General features: G+C 48.9%; 1 pseudogene; it reads right to left on the bottom strand.

Moving 5' to 3' along the window:
- Positions 1–2450: 2450 nt before the first annotated feature.
- Positions 2451–3400, bottom strand: LOC125522073 (putative E3 ubiquitin-protein ligase ATL44 pseudogene; annotated as a pseudogene).
- Between the last annotated feature and the right edge of the window lie 20794 nt (positions 3401–24194).

Below are 24194 nucleotides of genomic sequence, written 5' to 3'. Positions count from 1 at the left end.
ACGCCTAGCTGAACACGCCTCCTTGCTTCATTCAAACGCCTCCACAAACTCGCGTGGAAGCCGAGAAACCTACTCCGGCCACATTGTCCGTTCATGAGTGGACCTCATTAAACGTAACGTCGGGCAAGCTCCTCCCGTCTATCCTCTATTTAAACGAGGCCAGGAACCGGGCAAGAATCGCACCACTCCATCCCTCCCCATGTCCTCCTTCACCATTTTCTCCACTCTTTCGATCGCATCCGACGAGCTTGAAGAGCAGTTCTTCGGCGTAAAAGCCGGCTGGGTGGCCCCCGAGCCCGCCAGATACGAGCGAGGCAGCTCGCTGCTCCACCTCCCTCGCCTAGCCCAACAGAGCCATTTACCACCCTAAGCTGGCGCGTGGTTCAGCAACTCGTCGCTCGAAGCCAGCTCGTGGAGGAGTGGCAAGTTGATCCATCCCGGCACAACGGAGAGCACGATGGCACATGCATCGCCGCCTCCAGTGCCTGCGATCGTATCATCCGCCGTCGACGCGCGCGTAGCCGCGCCATGCACGCAGAGAAAGAATCCGGCTACGTGGATGTCAACGAGGTCGCGGCCAGCATGTCCACACCTGCCGCCATCATCGAGGAGAAGTAGAACACGGGTGGCTACCGCCGCTTGTATCCCATGAAGGCCAATGTCGGTGCATCGCCGGCCTGTACAGCCGGTGACATGTCCAGTCTTCATCTCAGACCATGCTGGACACCCGTTTGGGGTTCACGGAAGCACCTTTCCCTCCGGCTGAAGCACCCTCTTTGCCACTCCAATGAACGAAGTAGCCAGACATAGGAAAATATGGGGAAAGAATATTCCTCCGGGCCGGGGCTCCCCGCAGTCCAGTTAGCGGACTGCCGAACATGAGAAAGACAAAGGGATCTGATGCGGCCGGCCGTAGACTAATGTAGTGTATCCGTGTCATGGGAGTGGAGTTCCGTGCGACTATACATACACATATTTTCACCTTTTTAGGTAAAATATGTCTAATGTGTAACCATTTTCATCGGATTTGTATGAAATTCGTCATGTTTATATGAAATCCGGCCGAGTTCGCATGAATTTCATCCGATTTGTTAAAAAAAAGTTTGAAATGTTTCCGGCTATGGTTGGACGGCGTCTTTCTGCATCCGGCTCTGCGGACTGGTTCCTGCCCGCAGACGAATGCGGGAGGAAATTTACAGATTGCTGTTGGAGATGCCCTTTGCGGATTGCCGTTGGAGATGGATTGAGTCCATTCGTGTGCTTTAGCCGGCCGGCCTGCATGCTACTCTCAATATGAGTAACATTCATGCTCTAACTTTCGCTAGTGCGGCATGTACCTCACATGGGATTATTTTGGTTCGAACAAGACTGCTGACACCAAATCCATGGACACAATTTGGTGCAAAAAATCCGAATGATCACAAGATTGTTAATTTGACCATGACCCGTTGCACCTGCACCACACTAACATGCGTACATGCTCTGGTCCCCAAACTCAAAACCATGGACGTTTCAATCACCAGGTAGCTGATGAACTCTTCGCTACAGAAAAGGTGAATCTTCGAGACTAGACGGTACACATAAAGGGCATCCCACCCATCATGAAAGCCAGCGGAAGTGCAGAGATCTTATAATATCTTCTTCTCATATGATCTTATCACAAACGTAGCTAGTCTGTCACATTTGCCAAAAACTTTAATGTTTCCATGTTTCCCCCGCATACATGCACATTATCCCACTCTACACCTGTGTAGACATGCCAATCCTACTGCAAGCACCTTGTTTTTTGTTCGGGACAATCTACGAACCGTTTTTTACTATTTTACATAAAATCCCCTCTTTTTTGGTAAATAACCTGATATTCCATCATTAAGTGACGGAAAATGAATCTTTTTTGTATTTTAGCGGAAAACCCCCTATCATTTCTATAATTAACCTTCAGTCCATTTAGAAGAAATAATAATTTTCTAAATACCCATATCTTGTATACCCTAACTTCAATTTTAACATATTACATATGAAATTTGATTAGAAAAATATGTACAATATGAATATGATGTTATTTTACCTGTTAAATATTTTTTAAATGTTATTTAGGATGCAACCTTGATAATAGCGCGCGATCTATCTTTCTTTCGTACAGACACAGACCTGAATTGCAATGAACACCTCAAAGTCAAATTGGAGACGAAATAAACAGTTGATAATCGTGCATGTACGCTCAGTAAAATCTTCCATGGAAAAAAGCAGATTTGCCATCTTATACCGAGAGAGACGCCTCGGCAAGACCTATTGGGGTCTTAGTCATGGTTATTGGGTTAGAACTGTGCGGTATTTTCTTCTCCCGTTGTAATGCACGGGCTTTTTTGCTGGTAGATAAAAACGAAAGGTAGAAGAGTACTCAAGGTACAACAACAGTACAGACTTTTTTCCCTGAAAAAAGAGCGGACTTTTTCTCTTTTGCAGGGAAAACATTTCAAGTCTGACTCCTTTCCAAGAGCATACCAATAGCATGCCTTAACTTTATAGAAGGCAGATTTGAAATTACACGAAGCCCACATGAGATGCGTACATCCAATATGTCTCACAAAAGATTCAGTTCCTCCGGCTCCCTGACAAACTGCCAAGCAATTAATACTAGTATACTAGTACCTAACAGTAACACTCGAAAAAGAGTAAGATAAAAGCTAAGGCAAGAACGTGCTATCCGCACCACCAGCCGGCGCTTCCAGCTCGCCGCACCTCCTGCACCTGTTGTTCGCCGTTGCCACCACCACGACCACCGTTGGCCCCACCGGCGGCTGAGCCGGTGTGACAACGATGGGGGCGCGGCAGGAGGGGCAGGTGGCGCACGTCCGAAGCCAGGCGTCGACGCAGGTCATGTGGAAGTTGTGGCCGCAGCGCGGGAGCACGCGCACGCTCTCTCCGTCCGTAAACTCTGCAAGGCATATCGCGCACTCCAATGACGACGAGCATGCCGCCGCTGATGACGATGACTGCGGTGAGGCACCGGCCACGGTGAAGGAGACGGTGGGGAGCGCGTCGATGGCCTTCTTCTTGAGGCCTTTCGGGGGAAGAGGCACGGAGGATGAAGTAGAGTTAGAGCGTCGTCGCCCACACACGCACCGGGAGACGAGGCCGAGGCCGAGGACACAGACTAGCGCACACAGCAGCGACGCCAGTATCACCACCATGTCCGAGTCCATCGCCATGACCGGCGCCGTCTGCTGCTGCTCCGGATGAGGCGGCGGCAGCGAGGAAGGAGACGGAGACGGCTCGCTGGGGCCGGCTGTGACGGCCGTGCTGCGGTGCAGGAGGTTCGCCGGAGCCCGCATAGTGTTGCTGTGGTCTGGAATACTCCGGTGGCTAAGGGCTTTGACTGAGCGGATGTGTGTGTGTGAGTTCTGACCGTGCGTCGTGAGCTTGTGAGTTTTTATAGCGTAGATGAATCGTTGGATGTCACGGCAGTGGAAGGAGTAGTGGGCCCAGGACAGGTAGAAACGGGCCCATGTGGTAGTGGCAGACGCCAGAACGGGTCCATGCATGGCAATGGGATATTTGTGCATGCACGCGTGGCAACTTCGCTTGTATTATTATTGTATCCTTTTGTGTTTTTAACACAGTATAGACATAAGCACTCATATATACATGCATACACTCATTTTTATGAACGCGCGCGCACACGCACTATCCTTATAAGTACTTCCAAGAGACTGAATCGGTATTATCCTTTTGCTTTGGAAAGGAAGCGGGGTAGGAGAAGAATCTAGTGACACTGTTGTACGGAGTGGTAGTGATCAGTGGTAATAATAGCAACTAAACGTCTAATTAGAGACCAATCACAGTATGTGTAAAAGGATGAGACATGCTTTAGCTCTTTTGGCTTGTGCTTTGCTCCCAAAGGAAAAATGTTATGGTACGAAGCACTTTCATTATTGTAAAGTGAAGCAGGAAAAGAGGTCGATTCGAGGGCCCTTCTGACTAAAATCATTTGGTGATCTTTTTCTTATATATATTCTTCTTTTCTTATTCACCGTTGGTTATCGTACCTCAAACATAAGCGAAAAAACTGGATGAAAATTTTGTTTTATTATAGGGTTGTGCAAAAATGGCTTACAGGTCTATTCGTAGTCCAAAATGATGGATCATATGCACGAAATTCTTTGTTCATCAACAAAAATTTGGAGAAAATAGCATTGACAAAGGTACATACAATTCATAGGCCAAAATGGTGAAGAAATGACAAATGTGATTTTGTTTCATGAAACTTTGCAACCAAAAAAAGACAAATAATTATCAGAAACATGAAAATAGCCATGTAAGCAAAATCAGCAAAACAATTGACTAAGGTGTAAGTAATGCATGGAATTTCTAGTGTTTGTTTTATGAATAATAAATGTGTGGATAGAAAGGGCGGGCCAACATGACAGTGAAAGGCACCAGCAGGCCTGCATGCATGCTTTAAGTGCTTGTTCGACATAGTATGGATAGGAGGAACGGAGGGGGGATTGGTACGGAACTTGGCACAATTCCTGCTATTCCCCTTCAATCCCTGTTGATCCATTGCAATTTGCAAACCGAGCCTGTCCTAAATTGGTTTGGAATATTGTATTAGGTGGAAAGGTACCTTGTACTAGAATCTAGCTAGTGCTGGCACTGTCGTAGGAGTGAGTGGAATGGCTCCAGTAACTAAACAAGTGCACACATGTATGCAAGACGAGAGACACATACTTTCAATCGTGCTTTTGACGCTACTGTATGAGGAGGAGGAGGAGGAGGAGGGGGGGGGGGGGGGGGGGGGGGGGGGGCGGAGGCCAAGTGACAGATAGCGCTAGGTAACGATTAACTAAACCAGGCGCAAGCATGCGTGTGGAAGATTAGAGATAAAGAGGTGCGCCTTGAAACCCCTTTTGGATCGTGCTTTTGTACAAAGTGGAAGTGAGATATGAAAGAGTTGTGGAGCTCAACTATTTCACCCACATGAGCAACACAACAAACGGGGGGATGACACAAAATAAGTGTGTGTACCACCTAGCTATTGCCTATACCGGAGATCCATATATCATGTGTGCCTGTTGAGATAATTTATATGGTATATCACTTATTAAGATATACATGCATGATGCATCCATCAATCCAGAGTTAGTGTGACGACAAATCTTGTCATGGGTTGTATATCATGGACATAGTTTAGATGGTGAAGAAAAGTGAAAAAAGGGAGATATAACACCTTACTCTTGCTTTTACTTGTTCTATCTTAACAGAACACTTTGAATTATCCCACAATTAATTCCCAGCTCGCACAATGAAGGCAAGCTTAATTAATTGACCGAACAATCTACTTTGTCGTACATATATGTGTATATCCACAATTTTTCTATGTGAAGCTTCGGTTCAATGGGTATCCCAGGTTTGGTGTCTAGAAAAGAAGATCCATGTTTGGAGTTGCCTTTGGCTATGGACCTTTGATTATAATTTTGAAACTTGAAGTGAGGTACACAGCCAATTAAATTTTTCTTTACCAGTTCTTTAACAAAAATAGGTTGTAACACCATAGTTTTTGACAAGTTGAGTGCTACTTAAGGGAGGACCCAGAGGACTCCTTCTGCATCTAGCTAAATAGTTTGGCTCCCAAAGGGATTGAACAATGTGCCTACTTTTCTAATGCTACTATGGTACTAGATAATTACTGAACACCTCCAACATTCTTTTTGTTGCAGTGGAGTATAATGGCATTTCACTACCTCGTCCATGAGAAGAGCTATCTATTGTGAATCTATTTTATGGGAGTCCAAATAAGTTTAAATCATTATAGTCTCGTGTTTCCTGTAAAAAGATTTGTGGCGGCATCAGTACTAAGTCATGAAGAACACTTGAATGCAAGCACCCATGTTCCTGAGATACACATATGTTGTACATTTCAGCTCTTCTATCTTTATGCTTTTGCTAACACCTCTCAAGCATACGATCTTTTTTTGTGCAAGTAAAACTTACAACTGGATGCCCATACTTCAATAGTGATAGACGATATAGCAGCAGAAGAACAAGATGTATTGGATAAATTTGGCTATTAACTTGTCAGTTCATTAGCACTTCGACTTACCGAGCGCGACATAGCAGAGTGCTTTATACTGCCCTCATTTTATGTGTCAAAATCCCTCTATGGATCTACCATTCTTAAAAAGTTCCTCCCCACTACTTTCTATTCTCTCATCATGCACACTGTCCACATCAGCGATGTGCCATGTCATCATTCAGTTTCCAAAAGCAGTCAATCTGTCTTATTCCCCTGCGTTCACGGTGGTGAAAAAAAACCCTGTTTTTCCCTCACCCATAGCTGGATCCGATCCCACCCAACCTCTCACCGATGGAGCTCCGCCTACCCCCTGCCCTTCCTGCTTTCGTTCCTCGGCTCTTCTCCTCCCCACGCTGATGAGGCTATGTACCTAGGGTAGGGTCATAGGCCTGACCTAGACACCTTCCTCTAGGACATCACCCTAAAGCCAGAATCGTTCAAAGGGTACCATCATCCACTCGACCAGAGACGTTCCACTCGGAAGAATCAATGTCACTCGACCGTCGCAGAAGCCACTCGACGAGCAGAAGATCTAAAGCCACTCTGCACCAACAACGGTCGAGCATTTACTTATAGGCTTAATTGTCATTTATAGCACTTAATGGCTAGCGTTACCAGTAACATTCCTCTCTTAATGTACATTGAACCCTGTGTAACGGAGGGGAGCAGGGGTCCTGGCGCACTCTAAATAAGCCACCCCCCTCCTCTGGGACAAGGGTTCGCATCTTTTGTAAACACACACACACATATAATCCAGTCGACCGCCTCAGGGCACCGAGACGTAGGGTTGTTACTTGTTCCGAGAAAGGCCTGAACTCATAAAACTCGTTTGTACAACTAGTCCATAGCTAGGATCTTGCCTCCTCATAACTACTCCCTATTCTACTGTCAGTCTTAGATCCACGACAGTTGGCGCCCACCGTGGGGCAGGTGTCTTAGCAGTTGATTCCTCCGATTCCCATCATCATGGTTTCCGGCGGAGGATTGGCTGAAGGCCGTGAGATCCGTCTCGGCGCGCTCGTCTTCATCGCCGACGACTCCGCTTGGCTCCATGAGGCTCCACTCGACGTCGAGGCGCTCCCCGTCCGTGGGGCGACGCACTTCCGTGCGTGCGTTCACGGCGTCCTTCTTCGGCAACCGTCGACTCCGTATCAGTCGGCTCTTGTGGCAACCTCAATCTCCGTTGTTCGCCGGCGCCAGCGATCCGGTCGGTCGCAGCTTCAGCGGTGGGCGAGGCACGCGGTGGCCCGCCAACCGGCCACCCCACAAATCGCGGCAATCGAGCCCGATGAAACTCTCCACGGCATGTTCGATCTGTCGACTGGCTCCGTCGAGACTGCGTCCGAATGCGACAGCAGCGACCCCGCGGCGGAAGTCTTGATGGTCAATGGACCACGCAGTCCTCCTGGCTTCACCCGTGAAGGCAGTGACGATGGCGGTGGTGATCCGTTGCGTGATCACGAGGAGTACCGCCCCGAACCCCTCTCTTCGCAGCGGAGGGAAGATCTTCGTCGCCGCAATATGGATGCACTTCACACTCCTATCGTTGGAGAAACCCCCGAGGCCCATGCCTTGGAGGAGGCGCGCCTGGCCAACTTGGCTGAGCGCACTCGACTGGAGAACCTCCAGCGCGCACTCGACGTGCATGCTCGGCAGGGGATCCCCGAGTCCAGTCGATGACAACTTTTTTCGCCTCCGACTCAGGTATATCGAACTCCGATCCAAAATCTCACAGCTGCAGCTAGAATAGCAGAGTCAATTCAACCTTCCTAGTCAGAAGCTGGCCGAGGTTTGATGCAGATTCGAGCTTTACTCCGGGCAGCGGGGGAGCAAAATACAGCAGTATCTCAGTCGCGGAATAGGATTCACAACAGGTCTGTGGTGGCGGATACTGTCCAATCTGCCCATAGCCCGAGATCGCCTCCGCGGCGTGAGGGACGTGGCTACCAGCAAGATTAGTACAGGAACTCGGAGCAGTATGATCATCGACTCGACCACGACGACCGTCGTCGAGTGCCCACGCCTCCTCCGAGGAGTGGGTCATACGTGCCTCGGCGGCAAGACGACAGGCGCCCTTGCAGCAGCGAACGAAGAATTCCAGTCGACCCCAGAGAGCCAGGTTTTGATGCAAGGTCTATCCTCGTTCAAGGTCTGGTTGATAGGAACAGAGCTCACAGAGAAGGCCACGATAGAGATCATCCGACTGGATGCAAGGTGCACGTTTCAGGACCCCGAGTGTTTCAGCAGAGCCATCAGAGCAGCAGTGATTCCTCCCAACTTCAGGTTGGCGACTGGAGTCAGCAAATTCACCGGCGAATCCAAGCCAAACACTTGGCTTGAGGATTACCGAGTGGCTGTGCAGATTGGTGGTGGCAATGATGATGTAGCCATGAAGCACCTCCCCTTGATGTTGGAGGGCTCTGCTAGAGCATGGTTGAATCAGTTGGCTCCTGGCAGCATATACAGTTGGGAGGAACTTGCTCGAGTGTTTGTTAGGACCTTTGAAGGCACTTGCAAAAGGCCGGCAGGGTTGACAGAATTGCAATGTTGTGTCCAGAAACCGAATGAAACTTTGAGAGATTATATCCAGAGATGGATCACGTTACACCATACTGTAGAGAATGTGTCAGATCACCAAGCAATTTGTGCCTTCAAGGAAGGCGTTAAGTATCGGGAGTTGAACCTAAAATTCGGTCGGACAGGAGATATGACTCTGACTCGGATGATGGAGATTGCCACCAAATATGCCAATGATGAAGAGGAAGACCGACTCCGGAGTGGCAAACACAAAACAGTCGCCCAAGAAACCGGAGGAGGGAATTCCAGTCAGAAACAGAAGCGAAAGGCCAAACCAGCTGCTCCTAGTGAAGCTTTAGCTGTTGCCCAAGGAAAGTTCAAAGGGAAGCCCAAAGGGCCCTGGGCTCCCAGAAAAGTTAAGGATAAAGATGGGAATGATGTGTTGGATTTATCGTGCCAGATTCATACCAAGAAAGATGAAGAGGGGAACATCATTTACCCTAAACACACCACTCGACAGTGTCATTTCCTGATCCAGCAGTTCCGAGAGAAACAACCCAAGGAAAAGGAAAAGGAGTCGGACGGAGGTGAGGATAGGGAAGAAGATGATGACGGCTTTCCCAATGTCAATTCCACGCTGATGATTTTTGCTGATGTTGAAAGCAAAAGTCGATTGAAGATTATTAACAGGGAAATGAACATGGTTGCTCCGACAACACCCAGTTATCTGAAGTGGTCCCAGACTGCCATCACATTCGACCAGTCAGACCTCCCAGCACATGTAGCCACCCCTGGGAGGCAAGCACCGGTGGTCGACCCAGTAGTCGAAGGCACTCGACTGACTAAAGTACTGATGGATGGTGGCATTGGCCTGAATATCCTTTATGCTGAAACCTTAAAGGGAATGGGCATTCCGATGTCCAAGCTTAGTGAAAGCAACATGAGTTTCCACGGTGTTATACCCGACAAGAAGGCTCAGTCACTCGGCCAGATCACACTTGATGTGGTTTTCGGTGATTCCAAGAATTACCGCAAGGAAAAGTTGATGTTTGAGGTAGTGAATTTCAAGAGTGCTTACCATGCCATTCTGGGAAGACCCGCTTATGCACGTTTTATGGCTCGGCCATGTTACGTGTATCTCAAATTGAAGATGCCTGGTCCCAAGGGAGTAATCACTGTCACCGGCAATCGGCAGAGGCATAAGAGTGTTTCCAGAAGGGCTCAAAAATTGCCGATGCACAGATGGCAGTAGTGGAACTACAAGAGTACTAGAAAAATGCAGATCCGAGTGATTTGCTGCGAGCCAAGAAGCCTGTCACAGAGTCCGCATTTCAGTCATCAGGAGAAATGAAGCTGATTCATATCCACCCGACCGATCCCAATGCTGCTCCGACCCATATCTCGTCAACACTCGACAGCAAATAGGAAGAAGCGCTCATCCAGTTCCTCCGTGAGAACTGGGACATCTTTGCATGGAAACCTTCTGACATGCCGGGTGTACCCAGGGGACTGGCTGAGCATCATTTGCGAGTCGACCCGAAAGTAAAACCAGTCAAGGAACATCTCCGACAGTCCACCGTCCAGAAGAGAAAAGCAATTGGCGAGGAAGTGGCTCGGCTCCTGGCAGCTGAGTTCATTCGAGAGATTTACCACTCCGAGCGGCTCGCCAATGTTGTCATGGTCCCCAAGAAGGATGATTCACTTCGCATGTGCATTGACTTCAAGCATATCAATCGGACCTGCCTGAAAGATCATTTTCCTCTTCCTCGCATCGACCAAATTGTTGACTCAACTGCGGGGTGTGAGCGTTTGTCCTTCTTGGACGCCTATTCCGGGTACCATCAGATCCGACTGTATGGACCCGATGAGATAAAAACGGCTTTCATCACTCCATTCGGATGTTTCTATTATGTCACTATGCCATTCGGCCTGAAGAACGCCGGAGCCACATTCATGAGGATGATCCAGAAGTGTCTGCTCACCCAAATCAGTCAGAATGTGGAAGCATACATGGATGACATTGTAGTCAAGTCACGTAAAGGCTCCGACCTGCTGGCTGACCTTGCCGAAACCTTTGCCAACCTCAGAAGGTATGATATCAAGCTTAATCCATCAAAGTGCACATTCGGAGTTCCCGGCGGAAAGTTACTCGGTTTCCTCGTTTCTGAACGAGGGGTCAACGCTAACCCTAAGAAAGTTGGTGCCATTCTTCGGATGAAACGCCCTGTGCGTGTGCACGATGTCCAAAAGCTTACTGGTTGTTTGGCCGCTCTGAGTCGATTCATTTCTCGTCTCAGTGAAAAGGCACTGCCTCTTTACCGACTGATGAAGAAGTCTGATAAGTTCAAGTGGACTCCCGAAGCATGCAGTGTTTGTAGAGCTCAAAGCCCTGCTTTCCACCCAGCCGGTGCTTGCTGCACCAATCAACAAAGAGCCTTTACTGCTTTACATTGCAGCCACTCGACAAGTTTTCAGTACAGTACTGACGGTCGAGTGGGAAGAAGAAGGAAAAACTTATAAAGTTCAGCGCCCAGTATATTACGTTTCTCAAGTCCTGACTCCATTAAAGCAAAGATATCCCCATTATCAGAAGCTTGTTTATGGAATCTACATGACCACAAAGAAGGTTGCACACTATTTCTCTGATCACTCCACTACAGTCGTCAGCGACGCTCCATTATCGAAGATTCTGAACAACAGAGAGGCAACTGGTCGAGTGGCAAAGTGGGCGATTGAACTCCTTCCACTGGATATCAAGTTTGAAGCAAAGAAGGCTATTAAGTCCCAAGCAATAGCTGATTTCCTAGCCGAGTGGATCGAACAGCAACTTCCAGCCCAAATTCACTCGGGGCATTGGACCATGTTCTTTGATGGATCCAAGATGCTAAATGGTTCCGGTGCTGGAGTAGTATTGGTCTCCCCCTGTGGTGACAAACTCAGTTATGTTCTCCAGATTCACTTTGACTCCTCCAACAATGAGGCTGAATACGAGGCACTTCTGTATGGGTTGCGTATGGCTATTTCACTCGGCGTCCGTCGCCTCATGGTCTATGGCGACTCGGATTTAGTGGTCAATCGGGTGATGAAGGAGTGGGACGTCAGAAGCCCAGCCATGACCGGTTATTGCAATGCAGTAAGAAAGTTAGAAAAGAGGTTCGAGGGGTTAGAGCTCCATCACATCCCCCGACTGAGAAATCAAGCAGCCGATGATCTGGCAAAGATAGGCTCCAAGAGAGAAGCCATTCCCAGTAATGTGCTCCTGGAGCATATTCATGCACCTTTAGTTCAAGAAGATCCCTTCACTGAAGAGCCCCCACAGCCGAAGAGTGCCACCGATCCGACTGAAATCGAGATTCCAGTCGTGGTCGACTTGATCATGGAAGTTTTGGTCATCACCCCCGATTGGACAGTACCATATATCTAATACATTCTTAGAAGAGAACTCCCAAAAGATGAAGAACAGGCTCGACGGATCGTCCGTCGATCTAAGGCCTTCACCGTGATAAGAGGACAGTTGTTCAGAGAAAGTGTGACTGGAGTTTGCCAGAAATGCATAACACCTGAAGAAGGTCGAGTGATCCTGAATGATATCCACTCGGGGACCTGTGGTCACCATGCGTCCTCTCAGACCATTGTGGCCAAAGCATACCGAGCGGGATTTTACTGGCCTCAAGCAAATGAGATGGCACAAGAAATAGTCGACAAATGTGAAGGTTGCCAGCTCTACTCCAACATGTCTCACAAGCCTGCGTCGGCCTTGAAAACCATTCCGCTCGTATGGCCTTTTGCTGTTTGGGGATTGGATATGGTTGGACCTTTGAGGACTGGCAGGAGTGGATTCACTCATGTGCTTGTAGTAGTCGACAAGTTCACCAAGTGGATTGAAGCCAAGCCTATCAAGAACCTTGATGCCAGTACTGCTGTCAGCTTCATCAGAGAGATAACATTCAGATATGGTGTTCCCCACAGCATCATCACTGACAACGGATCAAATTTTGATTCTGATGAGTTCAGGACTTTTTGTGCTTCACAAGGTACTCGAGTCGACTATGCCTCGGTCGCTCACCCCCAGTCGAATGGACAGGCCGAAAGGGCAAATGGATTGATTCTCAAAGGACTGAAACCTCGACTGATGCGTGACCTCAAACACACAGCAGGAGCCTAGGTCGACGAACTTCCATCAGTATTATGGGGATTGAGGACAACTCCCAATCGGTCGACTGGTAGAACCCCGTTTTTCTTGGTTTATGGAGCCGAAGCCGTACTTCCGAGTGACTTGCTCCACAGTGCACCCCGAGTCGAGCTTTTCACAGAGGAAGAAGCAGAACAAGCGCGACAGGATGCAGTTGACCTCCTTGAAGAAGAAAGAGAGATGGCCTTGATCCAATCAACCATCTATTAGCAAGATCTGCGTCGATTCCATGGCAGAAATGTGAGGGGTTGAGCATTTCAAGAGGGAGACTTAGTTCTCCGAGTGGATCAGCAGAAACCACACAAGCTTGCTCCCTCTTGGGAAGGCCCCTTCATGGTCACCAGAGTCACTACTAGGAAAAGGCCTACTAATGGCGCACCTAATTTGGCCATTAATGGTGCATTAGTGGTGCGTCATTAGTGCCACGCCATTAGTATATTTTACTAATGGCGCACCTCAGATGCGCCATTAGTATATACAACAGTGCGCCATTAGTATGCCTCCCAGGGGGCCATGTATACCTAGGTGCTTTGGCATACTAATGACGCACAACAACAAGATGCGCCATTAGTAACTTCGGCATACTAATGGCGCACTGTTTAATGATACGCCATTAGTATCCTTTGGCATACTAATGGCGCATTGTGATGTGATGCGCCATTAGTATGAATATTAGGGTTTTTTTATTTTTTAATTTTCTGTTTTTTGCACAGGTTACAAAATGTATAATTGGACAAAATATAGACAGCACACATCAACAACAGATTCATCGAATACAATAGAAGATTAGTCTCTAAATACAATTCATCATATTAGTCTCCGAATACAATTCATCATATTAGTCTCCGAATTGAAAAGACCGAACAAAGATAGAACATTATATTACAAGTCTCGAGACCGCGAGTAGTGAGTTTGTCTTCACATTACAAGTCGATATCGATCATCTAAACTACCATCACATAGAAGAGAGCTGCGGTCATCACGATGAAACTCGTCTTCATCCGGTTCCTCCAGCGCTCCCTCCCCTCTCCCGCTAGATAGCGGGCGTATCTAGATTCGGCCTTGGCCCTAGTGGTGTACCCTTTGTAACTGTTACCGCTGAATCAGTGAACCTGTCTCCGACACTCCTCCCAGTCGTCGTAGACTCCGGGAACCATACCCTTGTACACGACATACGACGACATCGCTATGCAGTAGCCAAACGAAACGTTAGTACCAATTCACAGACAATACATAAGCAATATATAAGTATGCAACAGAACGATCGGAAGAGAAAAGCAAGACATTAATAGCATCGATTACATCTAAGTTGAACGACTCTTGAAACCAAAGAGACATACTACAAGTTCATTAAAGTTTAATTACAACATGAGCCGAATCGATGTTTCAGAACTAGACACAGCATCACTGCTTTCGACTCGACTCAAGGGACCGGAGCGTGGATGAAGCCGTCGTCTATCGTCGGAGTCATGAAATAACGGTCGTTGTCAGCCTGCATTTGTAGCATTGTGTCGATGTCACTGTTGGACGGTTGATTTCTGAGGTAGAACTGCCCCGAGGTACGAAGGACATATTGATGGATGATTTCCGCAAACTCCGACTGGATGCGAAAGAATTCTTGTCTGATGTCCGCGTCCTGGATTGCCGACACGCTCGCGGCCCAATCTTTGAGTTTACTTGGTAGCAGAAGTTGATGATGGTCCCGTACGATCGCCCGCATGTGATGGATGGCGTAGTAGGCACCCTTCTGACCGCCAGGCGGCTGCTTGACGCAGCAGAACGTCGTATTGTGGGAGAACACGTGCTTGCCGTACTTACGAATAGGCCTGGTGAAGGTGCCTCCAGATTTGACGTAGTCGGGGAGAACATCATCAAGAACCTTCTTGACATTTGTGTAGTCTACGTTCGACTGACGGTCCGGGTCGAAATACGTGGCCATGGAATATTTGGGGCTTAGGAGGATGAGCGTGCAATGTGTGTCACTGCAGAAAACATGGAATGTTAAAAGAAAAACGATCGAAATCTAAGAATTCATATGTTACGGGGCGGTTGAGGGGAGGACTTACTCGGGAAAGTAAGGCACGAGGAAGTTATCCTTATCTTGGTTTGCCAGAATGACGCCTTCGAGGTAAGAAGTCGCGACTTGCCGGTCCCCAGCGCTGGCCAAGATCTTGGCACGCATGTAGAAGGGGTCGACTATCACGATGTCCGGGGTCTTGTCGTGAATGATCCGCATCTCCATACTCAGCAAAAATAGCCGAACGAAGGTGTAGTGCAGCAGATGAAGGTTCAACATAGCGTGGATGTCATCAAACCGCAGGACGATCGTACCCCCGATGGAGTTATCCACAAAGCCCTTGCCCTCTGGCACCTTGGCCGCGAAAACCGGGTATGCCACATCCTTCTCTCCGAGACGCCACTTCTCCAAAGAAAGAACACTGTCATGCAGACTCCGCATAGCACTGGTTGCAGCATCGAGCATATTTCTTGGTAGCATCGGCCTACCCGCCACATGCACCTTCCTCGAGATATCCTTAGGTGAAGGTGGCCCGTCCTGAGCACGTATCGTACTCGGTGCCGGCTGGCCCGCACCCTTGTTAGTCTTTCTTTTGCGTGCCTTCTTCTTCTCCTGTAATGGGACCGAGTTCTGCTCACAGACCGCCTTCTTGAGTGTGTTGGGGCTGATAATATTTCGCACCTCGCCTATCTGAGGCTCGGTGAAGTCGGCAGCTGGAGGCGTCTCCTGAGAGCTGAACGGCAGACAACGCCTGTTGCAACTTGGCTTCTCCGCGGTACCAGCTAGATCACGCACGTCTTTTGTTGGGTTGGGTTCTTGAGAAGGAGGCCCCATGAAGTCGCCACCGTACCCATGATCGGCAAAGTACTGATCGACGTTGGCAAATGTATCGTCGTCGTCGTCGTTCTGATCCTGTGCCATATGCATGTTTGGATCTAGTGGCATAGGGATGTCCGGCACCGTTGCGGCGGTCTTGCCATGGGGCCGACTTGGCGCCGGCACGACTGGCGGTGTTGTCTTTGGGGTGGTGTCCCCCGCCCCCAAACGAATCTGGCTCTTCGGCCAAAGCAGGGGCCAGCTCAGGCAGGCGCTGAGGGTCATCACGTCATCATCGTCGGCCCCGACGGGTCGAATCGGAGGTAACAACTCGTCGCAGCCTGGCAGCACCCGAACCAGTTGAACCCTAAACAAGTTGGGTGGCATCTGGGTACCGTGGAACAAGGGGTTGCCCGGTTGAACGATTTTGCCCTTGGCGACATCGACCAACTCGTTGTTCACGAAGTGCAGGAGAGTGCACGGAACGTCGGTGGCGCCCTGCGAAAACATGTAGGGCGTCAGGGATGCCCAGTCAAAGGCAAGGAGATGAAGTCCTCGGCCGAGAGAGGCTTAATTAGTTACCGTGATGATGGCGTCGAGCTCGGCTAATGTCGAGGCATCGCCAACGGCGGGCGTGCAGTTGACGGAGGGGCCACTTGCTGCAGAGGTGCCGGCCGGCGTACACCCGGGTGCATTAAGCTCCCGTGCCGGCGCCGGAGACACCAATGGCCCCGCCATCGCGTTCTGCGAGTTGCTGGCCGTGAAGCTAGGAATCGGGGGCGGCCCCTGTTGGCCGCCCGCAATCCACGCACTAATCCCCTGGATCAAGGTAGGCACAATGGCGGTGATTGTCGCTCCGAGTTGTTGTTGCACTTGCTCTTGGACAATCTCCGGAATCCGCGCCACCTGTGCCCTGAGTTCTTGAACCTCGCGCGCCTGGCTTTCCGAGCTGGTCTTTTTCTCCTTTCGCCCACCAGTGTTATAATATGACGACCATTTTGTCGACAAGCCTTTGCCGGCCACACGACCAGCTGACGTCGGCTTACTGAGCTTATCCTTGTTCTTCATTACATTCAACGCCCTATTTAGAGTGGTGTCCCAAGGGTTGCTCTTAGTCGACCCCGCGCTACTGCTTTCAGTCGCCTGCGGAAGGAATGTGAACCATTTAGAAATTTGGCTTCATTAATTAGAATGCGACCATATGGAGCTAATTACGCGGGGGTGTATTCCTTACCAGAACAAGCTCAAGCGCCCTGGTCTTCGGATCCGTGGTAAGCTCCTTTGTTTTCGGGTCCTTGTACCGGGCCCTGACAAAGTTCCTGGTCTGCTTGTCACCGTATTTATCGAAGAGGGGCAGTAGGCCTTGCTCGGCACGGTCCGCCTCCTCCTTGTCCCATATAGGCTCCGCCACTCTGTAACCGCCAGGACCGAGTGTGTGTTCCCCTAAGTTCAGATCCCGCATTTCTTTCCCCCACTTACTTGATTCGGAGTTTGCGGTGCTCGAGCAATTGATCTTGAAGTTGTTGTAGTCATCTTCGGTGATTGAAGGATTTTTGTCCTTGATCTTCTCATAACTCTCACCTTTCTCGATCATTCTCTTCACATTGCTTTTCCAAGTAGACAGGGCCTTGCTCATCTTCGTGAGGGCAGCATTGTTCACTTTATTCCCTTTGAGGCTTGTGTTTTCAAATTCAGCGGGGAACTTGTATCGTTCGTGCAGCTTCGTGAAGAGGAGGTTGCGCAAATTCCCTCGGTCAGGATGCCTCAGGTTCTCGGTGTTGATCGAGACGGTGCTCCGGAGAATGCACCCGAGCTGAAGCGAGTACCCCTTGACTATTCGTTCGGGCGCCGTTGGATTCCCGTCGGAGTCCACTTCAGTAACTTCCTCCTTGAGGGTGCGGAGCACGGTCGGGCGCCGGTCCTTCCGTTGCCTCTTCGGTTGGCTGCCATCTGTGCGTGCGCCGCCATCATCAGTGGTGGCATCCTCCGCGGCACCATTAGTGGTGGCATCAGTGGGGTCATCCTTGGCGGTACCATCAGTGGTCTCAGGATCGGTGGGGAAGGCGGCGTCCTCATACAAGTGAGGTTGTTCCTCCATCTCCTGGGACAGCTTTCAGAATGCCTTGACGCCCGAACCCCCGGCCTCATCGTTGTTGGCCATGTTTCTCTCTAAATAGGAACAAAGTTTGGTCAAAAAGTTGGTTATTGTCAAGGAACAAGATCATGGTCTCATCATTTATGGTTTGTCGACACCGAGGCATCCTAAAAGCTAAGCTTTTATCATTGAGGGTTTTTTGACGCCAAGGCACCCTAAAATCCTAAGCTTTCATCATTTCGGTTTTTATTGACACCGAGGCACCCTAAAAGCCATGCATTAGTCACAAGTACGCCAGGGCACTTGATCCTACTTAATTAACTACTAAGATACCCCGGCCCATGCATTAGTCACAAGTACCCCATATGTCCTATTTTTAGCAAAGTCATGCTAAAATTCACGGAAAATTTCAGCATGACCTTTGCTGAAAATAGGACATATGGAGTACCCGAATTTGCCGGAACGGAAGTTAATCGACATTCCGGCAAACTCAAGGGCCTCTCGGGTGGACAAGCCAAAAAAGGCCTCCATCACAACATGGAAAATACATTGGCATGTGAAGAGGTGAAACAATATATGCATCTCCAAGCAGTATCATTCAACATTTTGGACAAAACACTACAAGCAACATGAGACACTGAAAACAATTGCTACCAATGAATCTGCACTTCTATAACAAAATAAATCAGAAACTTAGTCTGTCATCATTAGGCAGCCACCATTAGTTATTCCGTTATGTTAAAGCAGAAATAGAAAAATAGACTGGAAACACTAAAATCAGAAACAAATCCAACTGTACAGGCCAATGCATATAGGAAAAGTGAGGGGTTGAACTTCATTTTTTTTCAGGTTTTCTTGGGTGTATGAGGTCTGCTCTAATTTGTTTTGAAAAGTGAACCTGCTGTACTGGCCAATGCATATAGGAAAAGTGAACCTGCTGTACAGGCCAATGCATATAGGAAAATTAAGTCATGGAGAGTTGTTCATGATGTTCCTTGCCTTTTTTTGTCGAACAAACTTGATGCTTAAATTTTGGGTCTGAACATCAAGGATTACTTTGTACTAGTTTACAGAGACGGGGCAGAACAGTTACTTGTTGTATATATATTGCAATGTTTCTCCAATTTATCAGCTCTCAGTCATAGTAGTACAATATACTTGGTGTATTTATGGGTCCACTTAGCATGAAGGAGCTTCATCAAATTGAGAATCAAACAGAAATATTGTCAAGCATATCAGGTCAAAGAAGGCAAAAAACTTGTTACATAAGGTAAGGTTCAACAGCTTCAGAACTTTTTCTGTGATACAAATACTGCTTCAGTTTAAGAACATGTCTTAGTTTTGAATTCTCTTAGTGAAAACCTACTTCAGAGCATCAACACAAGTTGGGATACACAGCCAGACAGACGCACATGAACATAAATGAATTCAAATCTAAAAAACTCATACAAAATTCGTTTTGCAGGAATTCGTTTACTCCCTACGCACACTCTATCAGTATAACAAACTTCCAACTAAACAAAGAAAGAAACTACGGGTGTTGGTAGCAAGAAACAATGCAACCACCTGAAAACTTCTTATGTTTCATTCAATCATCACAACCAATATGATTTTCTTGGAGATTCAGAGCACAACCATGATACTGAGGATATCAGAGTGGTGGAGACATTGACTGCAATAAAGAACAATTTCAGTTGCCCGTGCTGATAAGCACTCCCTTCCATCGCATGAGGTTGATTCAGATAAAACAACATCACCGGATAAAATCTCAGTTGCCTGTGAGAACAAGCTCTTCTTATTTAGAGCAGTGACTCAAGATCTCAATTGTGACCATTCCAGCTATGCAGGTTTATCTCAAAACAACACTAAAGGGCATCCCCAGTGCATGTAGCTCCTGCTTGCGCAGGGTCTTTGGTATCTCAAAACAACACTGCAAGATAACATTATACATCTGAAGATGACTAAAAGAGAACTTTTCTGCCTCCTTAGATCTATCAAACGAAAAAGTGTACAAAATGGGCTGTCTTTGAGTGGAATGCATTTTCTCAAGGTAAAACAATCCAAGGTAAACCAGATATAAAGTTGTATTCCTTTATGCTGATCTTGACCATCAAAACTACTCCTCGAAAACAATTATAATGACCTGGTGTTTATAGTGATTCCATCAGGACTCATGCATAAGCTACTCATAGTGTACAAGCTGATTTCTCTTGCTAACCCCATTCTCTTTAAAAGGCAACCGAAACAAACAAGACAAGAAACACAATTATGTTCCTGAGCTTTCTTAGTTTTCCCATGAGCACAAGAAATGAGACGCTACTAAATCAAACAAGAATTAGCAATTGTCATAATGAACATGAAGCAATAGACAAGTCCGGGTGGTGGTGGAGCTCACGGGGGCGGTGGTGTGGACGGGGCGACGAGGTGGGGCGACGAGGTCCGGGTGGTGGTGGTGCGACGAGGTCCGGGAGGCGATGAGGTCCGGGTGGTGGTGGTGCTCCGAGGAGACGAGGAGAGCGGCGCCGAGGAGACGAGGACGACGGGGCGGCGGGGCGGCGGCGTCGGGAGAGGAGAGGGCGGCGTCGCGGCGTCAGGGCATCGGGGCAGAGACGAGGACGACGGGGCGGCGTCGAGGCGGCGGGGCAGCGGCGTCGGGAGAGGAGAGGGGAAGGGGATCGAGGGCGAGGGCGAGGGCGAGGGAGAGAGAGGGGATAGGTTTGGGCCGGGGATAGGAGAGGGGAAGGGGATCGAGGGCGAGGGCACAATACTAATGGCGCACCACCCCTCGGTGCGCCATAAGTACATCCATACTAATGGCGCACCTCACCCTGGTGCGCCATTAGTATTTTTTGATTTCTGCTCGAGCCAACAGGTTATCTTCCACCTGACCTGATCCACACCAAGTTTCCTCTACTAGCTCGATTGGTCAGCAGCCAATTCTCACACCAGGAGGTCCTGGGTTCGATTCCCAGGCTCCACAATTTTTTTATGCATTTAAAATGCTGTTTGATATTTATTTGTGTTTAAATATGTTCAAACTTGTTTAAATCATAACAGTAATATTTTTTTTATAAGACAGTAATAATTTTTTAAAAATATCATCAAACAGTAATGTCGGTGGAGCGGGGGAGGGTGCGCGGGGTGCGGGGGGTCGGCGGCGGCGGTTGAGTAGGGGAGGGGTGCGGGGGGTCGGCGACGGCGGTTGAGTAGGGGAATCGAGGGTGCGGGGGGTCGGCGGCGAGGTGGACCGGATCTGGCGAGGTGGGATAGCGATCGAGATGGAGGGGGATCGAGATCGAGTGTCCATGAAATTTAAAAATATTCATGATAGTTCAAAAAGTGCCCATGAAATACAATCGAGAAATGAAGGCTATGATTTAAATACAATCGATTTTAGCTAGCTATCTGTTCACAATCTTCTTGCCCTTCTTTTTCGCAAATGGAGTTCTTCTGTGGAACGGACGTCCTTTAGGTAGGGTGGTCCTGCTTCTTCTTATGGTGTATGCTGCTACTTCATCATCGTCGTCATGTTCGATCCTCGGGTCGCCGTACTTGTCGAAGTCTTGCTCATTGGCTACTCCATCCATTCCGATGATCTTCATTTTGCCTCTCCTCACGACAACACGACTGGGCTTTGACGGGTCGGTAATGAAGAAGCATTGGTCCACTTGGGAAGCCAGTACCCATGGCTCATTTTTCGCGGTGACGTTTGCGCCCGCGGTCTTGGATTTGGCTTCGGGTATAACCATGGTGGTGAAATATCGGTCTTCTTTTAGGATGCTCTTGGCCCATCTGACACGGAACATCGGGACCTTCTCTCCAGCGTAGCTCAGCTCCCAGATCTCCTCGATCCTTCCGTAGTATCTGTCCTTGTCGTTACCGGTGTAGGATTCCATCGTTACCCCGGAGTTCTGATAACCATCGCTCTTCATGTCCTTGGCCTCGGTGTAGAATGTGTAGCCGTTGATATCGTACGCCTCATAGTTCATCAGGTTGTGCTCGGCGCCCTGTGACAAGGCGAATATGAGTTGTTCTTCCGCGGAAGAATCCTCATGTAAAGGGTACGACAGAAGCTTCTGCTTGAACCAACGCGTGAAACATGAGTTGTGCTCTTTGAGTATATCTCCGTCCGTCCTCTGTTGGCCTCGGTCATTGTACGTCTTCTTAATAAAGGTTTTGTGCTCTACCACCCAAGGATCGACCACGTCTATGTGTTGTAGCGCGACTAGGTTTGCTCTTTCAAAGTCGGCGAGTCGACCCTCGAAGTCGACATGCATTTCGCGGCGACCCTCACGGTGACCCCATCCAGCGAGCCTGCCGAGGTGCCTGTTGACGGGCAGACCAACGGGGTTCTCGATGCCTAAATAATTCGTGCAGTAGGAGATGCACTCTTCGGTCAGAAAGCCCCTGGCTATGCTTCCCTCTGGACGTGACATGTTGCGAACGTATCCTTTGATGACACCATTCATCCTTTCGAACGGCATCATGCTGTGCAGGAACGTCGGCCCGAGTTGGCTGATATCGTCCACGATATGGACCAGCAGATGCACCATAACGTCGAAGAATGCGGGCGGGAAGTACATCTCAAGCTCGCATAGTATCACCACGATCTCTTCCTGTAGCCTTCTGAGTTGCCTCACGCCAACAGACTTCCGAGAGATGACGTCGAAAAAGTTGCATAGGCCAAATAGGGTTTCACGGACGTGCGCGTCCATGATCCCATGGATTGCAACTGGAAGTATCTGCGTCATCAGCACGTGACAGTCGTGAGACTTCATCCCGGTGAACTTCAGCTTCGCTGGGTCTAGGTATCTGCTTATCTTCCCCGCGTAACCGTAAGGAAGTTTTACTCCTACGAGGCAGGTGAAAAACTGCTCGATCTCCTCCTGACTTAGAGTGAAGCACGCGGGAGGGTAGTCATTTCCGGTCTTCTTGGCCTTTTTGCCTTTGCGACGACTTTCCGTGTCCTGCTTCGCCTCATCATCATCATCATCATCATCATCATCATCATCATCATCATATATAGCGTGAAGCTCCTGCCTGATGCCCATTGATTTCAAGTCTGCCCTTGCTTTCGGCCCATCTTTGGTCCTCTCTGGCATGTTGAGCAGGGTACCAAGCAGACTCTCGCACACGTTCTTCGTGATATGCATGACATCAAGGCTGTGAGGCACACGGTGGATCTTCCAGTACGGCAAGTCCCAGAAAACAGACCTCGTTTTCCATACCTTCAGCAGCGGCTCTGGCGCCTTTCGCTTCTTTCCCGGCTCTGGCGCCTTTTGCTTCTTTCCCAGCAGTGGGCAGTCTTTCCAATTTTTCAACAGCTCGTCTATTTCCTCGCCGCTCCTCGTACGCGGGCGTCCTCGGGGTTCGGTTTCACCATCGAACAGATCCTTGCGTTTTCTCCACGGGTCATCGTCACGAAGCCATCTTCGATGTCCCATGAACACGGTTTTCGAAGACCCAGGATCTCTATCTAGCTGGCGATACGTTGTGTCATCCATGCACCTGACGCATCCAGAAAATCCGTGGACCACCTGCCCCGCGACATATCCGTAACCGAGATAGTCGTGCACCGTCGTGAGCAGCGCGGCTCTCATAGGGAATATTCTTTCTCTGCGGCGTCCCACGTATTGGCTGGCGTTTTCCACAGCGTGTCAAGCTCCTCTTTCAGCAGCCCCAGATACAGATTGATGTCGTTCCCTGGTTGTTTCGGTCCTTCAATTAGCATACTCATGTGAATGTACTTCCTCTTCATGCACAACCAGGGGGGAAGGTTGTACATCCACACAAACACAGGCCAGGTGCTATGTGTGCTTCTCTGGCTGCCAAATGGATTGACTCCATCGGTGCTCGCGCCCAGCACGATGTTCCTTGGATCGTTCCCAAATTCTGGGTCTTCGAAGTTCAACGCTTGCCACTGGCTCGCATCCTTAGGGTGACTCGGCATCTTGTCTTTTTTATCTATCTCTGGATCATTTGCGTCATCTTCTCGCTTCTTCTCCTCCCTATCCGCATGCCAACACAGGAGCTTTGCTACCTTAGGGTCCGCGAAATACCGCTGCAGACGAGGAGTGATCGGAAAGTACCACACCACTTTTCGAGGAGCTTTCTTCCTCTTCTTGTATCGAGTGATGCCGCACACCGGACATATGGTAGACTCCGCGTGCTCGTCCCGATAAATGATGTAATTGTTCATGCACACATGGTATTTCACGTGCGGTAAATCCAGAGGACACACGATTTTCTTCGCCTCCTCCAAACTGGTCGGGCACTTGTTCCCCTTGGGAAGACGTTCGTGCCAGAATGACATATTCTCGTCGAAGCATGCGTCGGTCATTTTGTGTTTTACCTTCATCTCCAGAGCCATGAGCGTTACTTTCAGGCGGGTATCCTCGGGCCTGCATCCTTCATACAATGGAGTAACCGCGTCTAACTCAAGTTGATCCATCTTGGCTTTCTCTCGGGCGGCAGCTCTTGC

This window comes from Triticum urartu, chromosome 7A (assembly GCF_056163025.1).
Source record: "Triticum urartu cultivar PI428250 chromosome 7A, HENAU_Tu73, whole genome shotgun sequence".
NCBI lineage: Eukaryota > Viridiplantae > Streptophyta > Magnoliopsida > Poales > Poaceae > Triticum > Triticum urartu.
The sequence above is the reverse complement of the archived record's forward strand: the minus strand, read 5'-3'. Positions and strand labels throughout refer to the sequence as shown.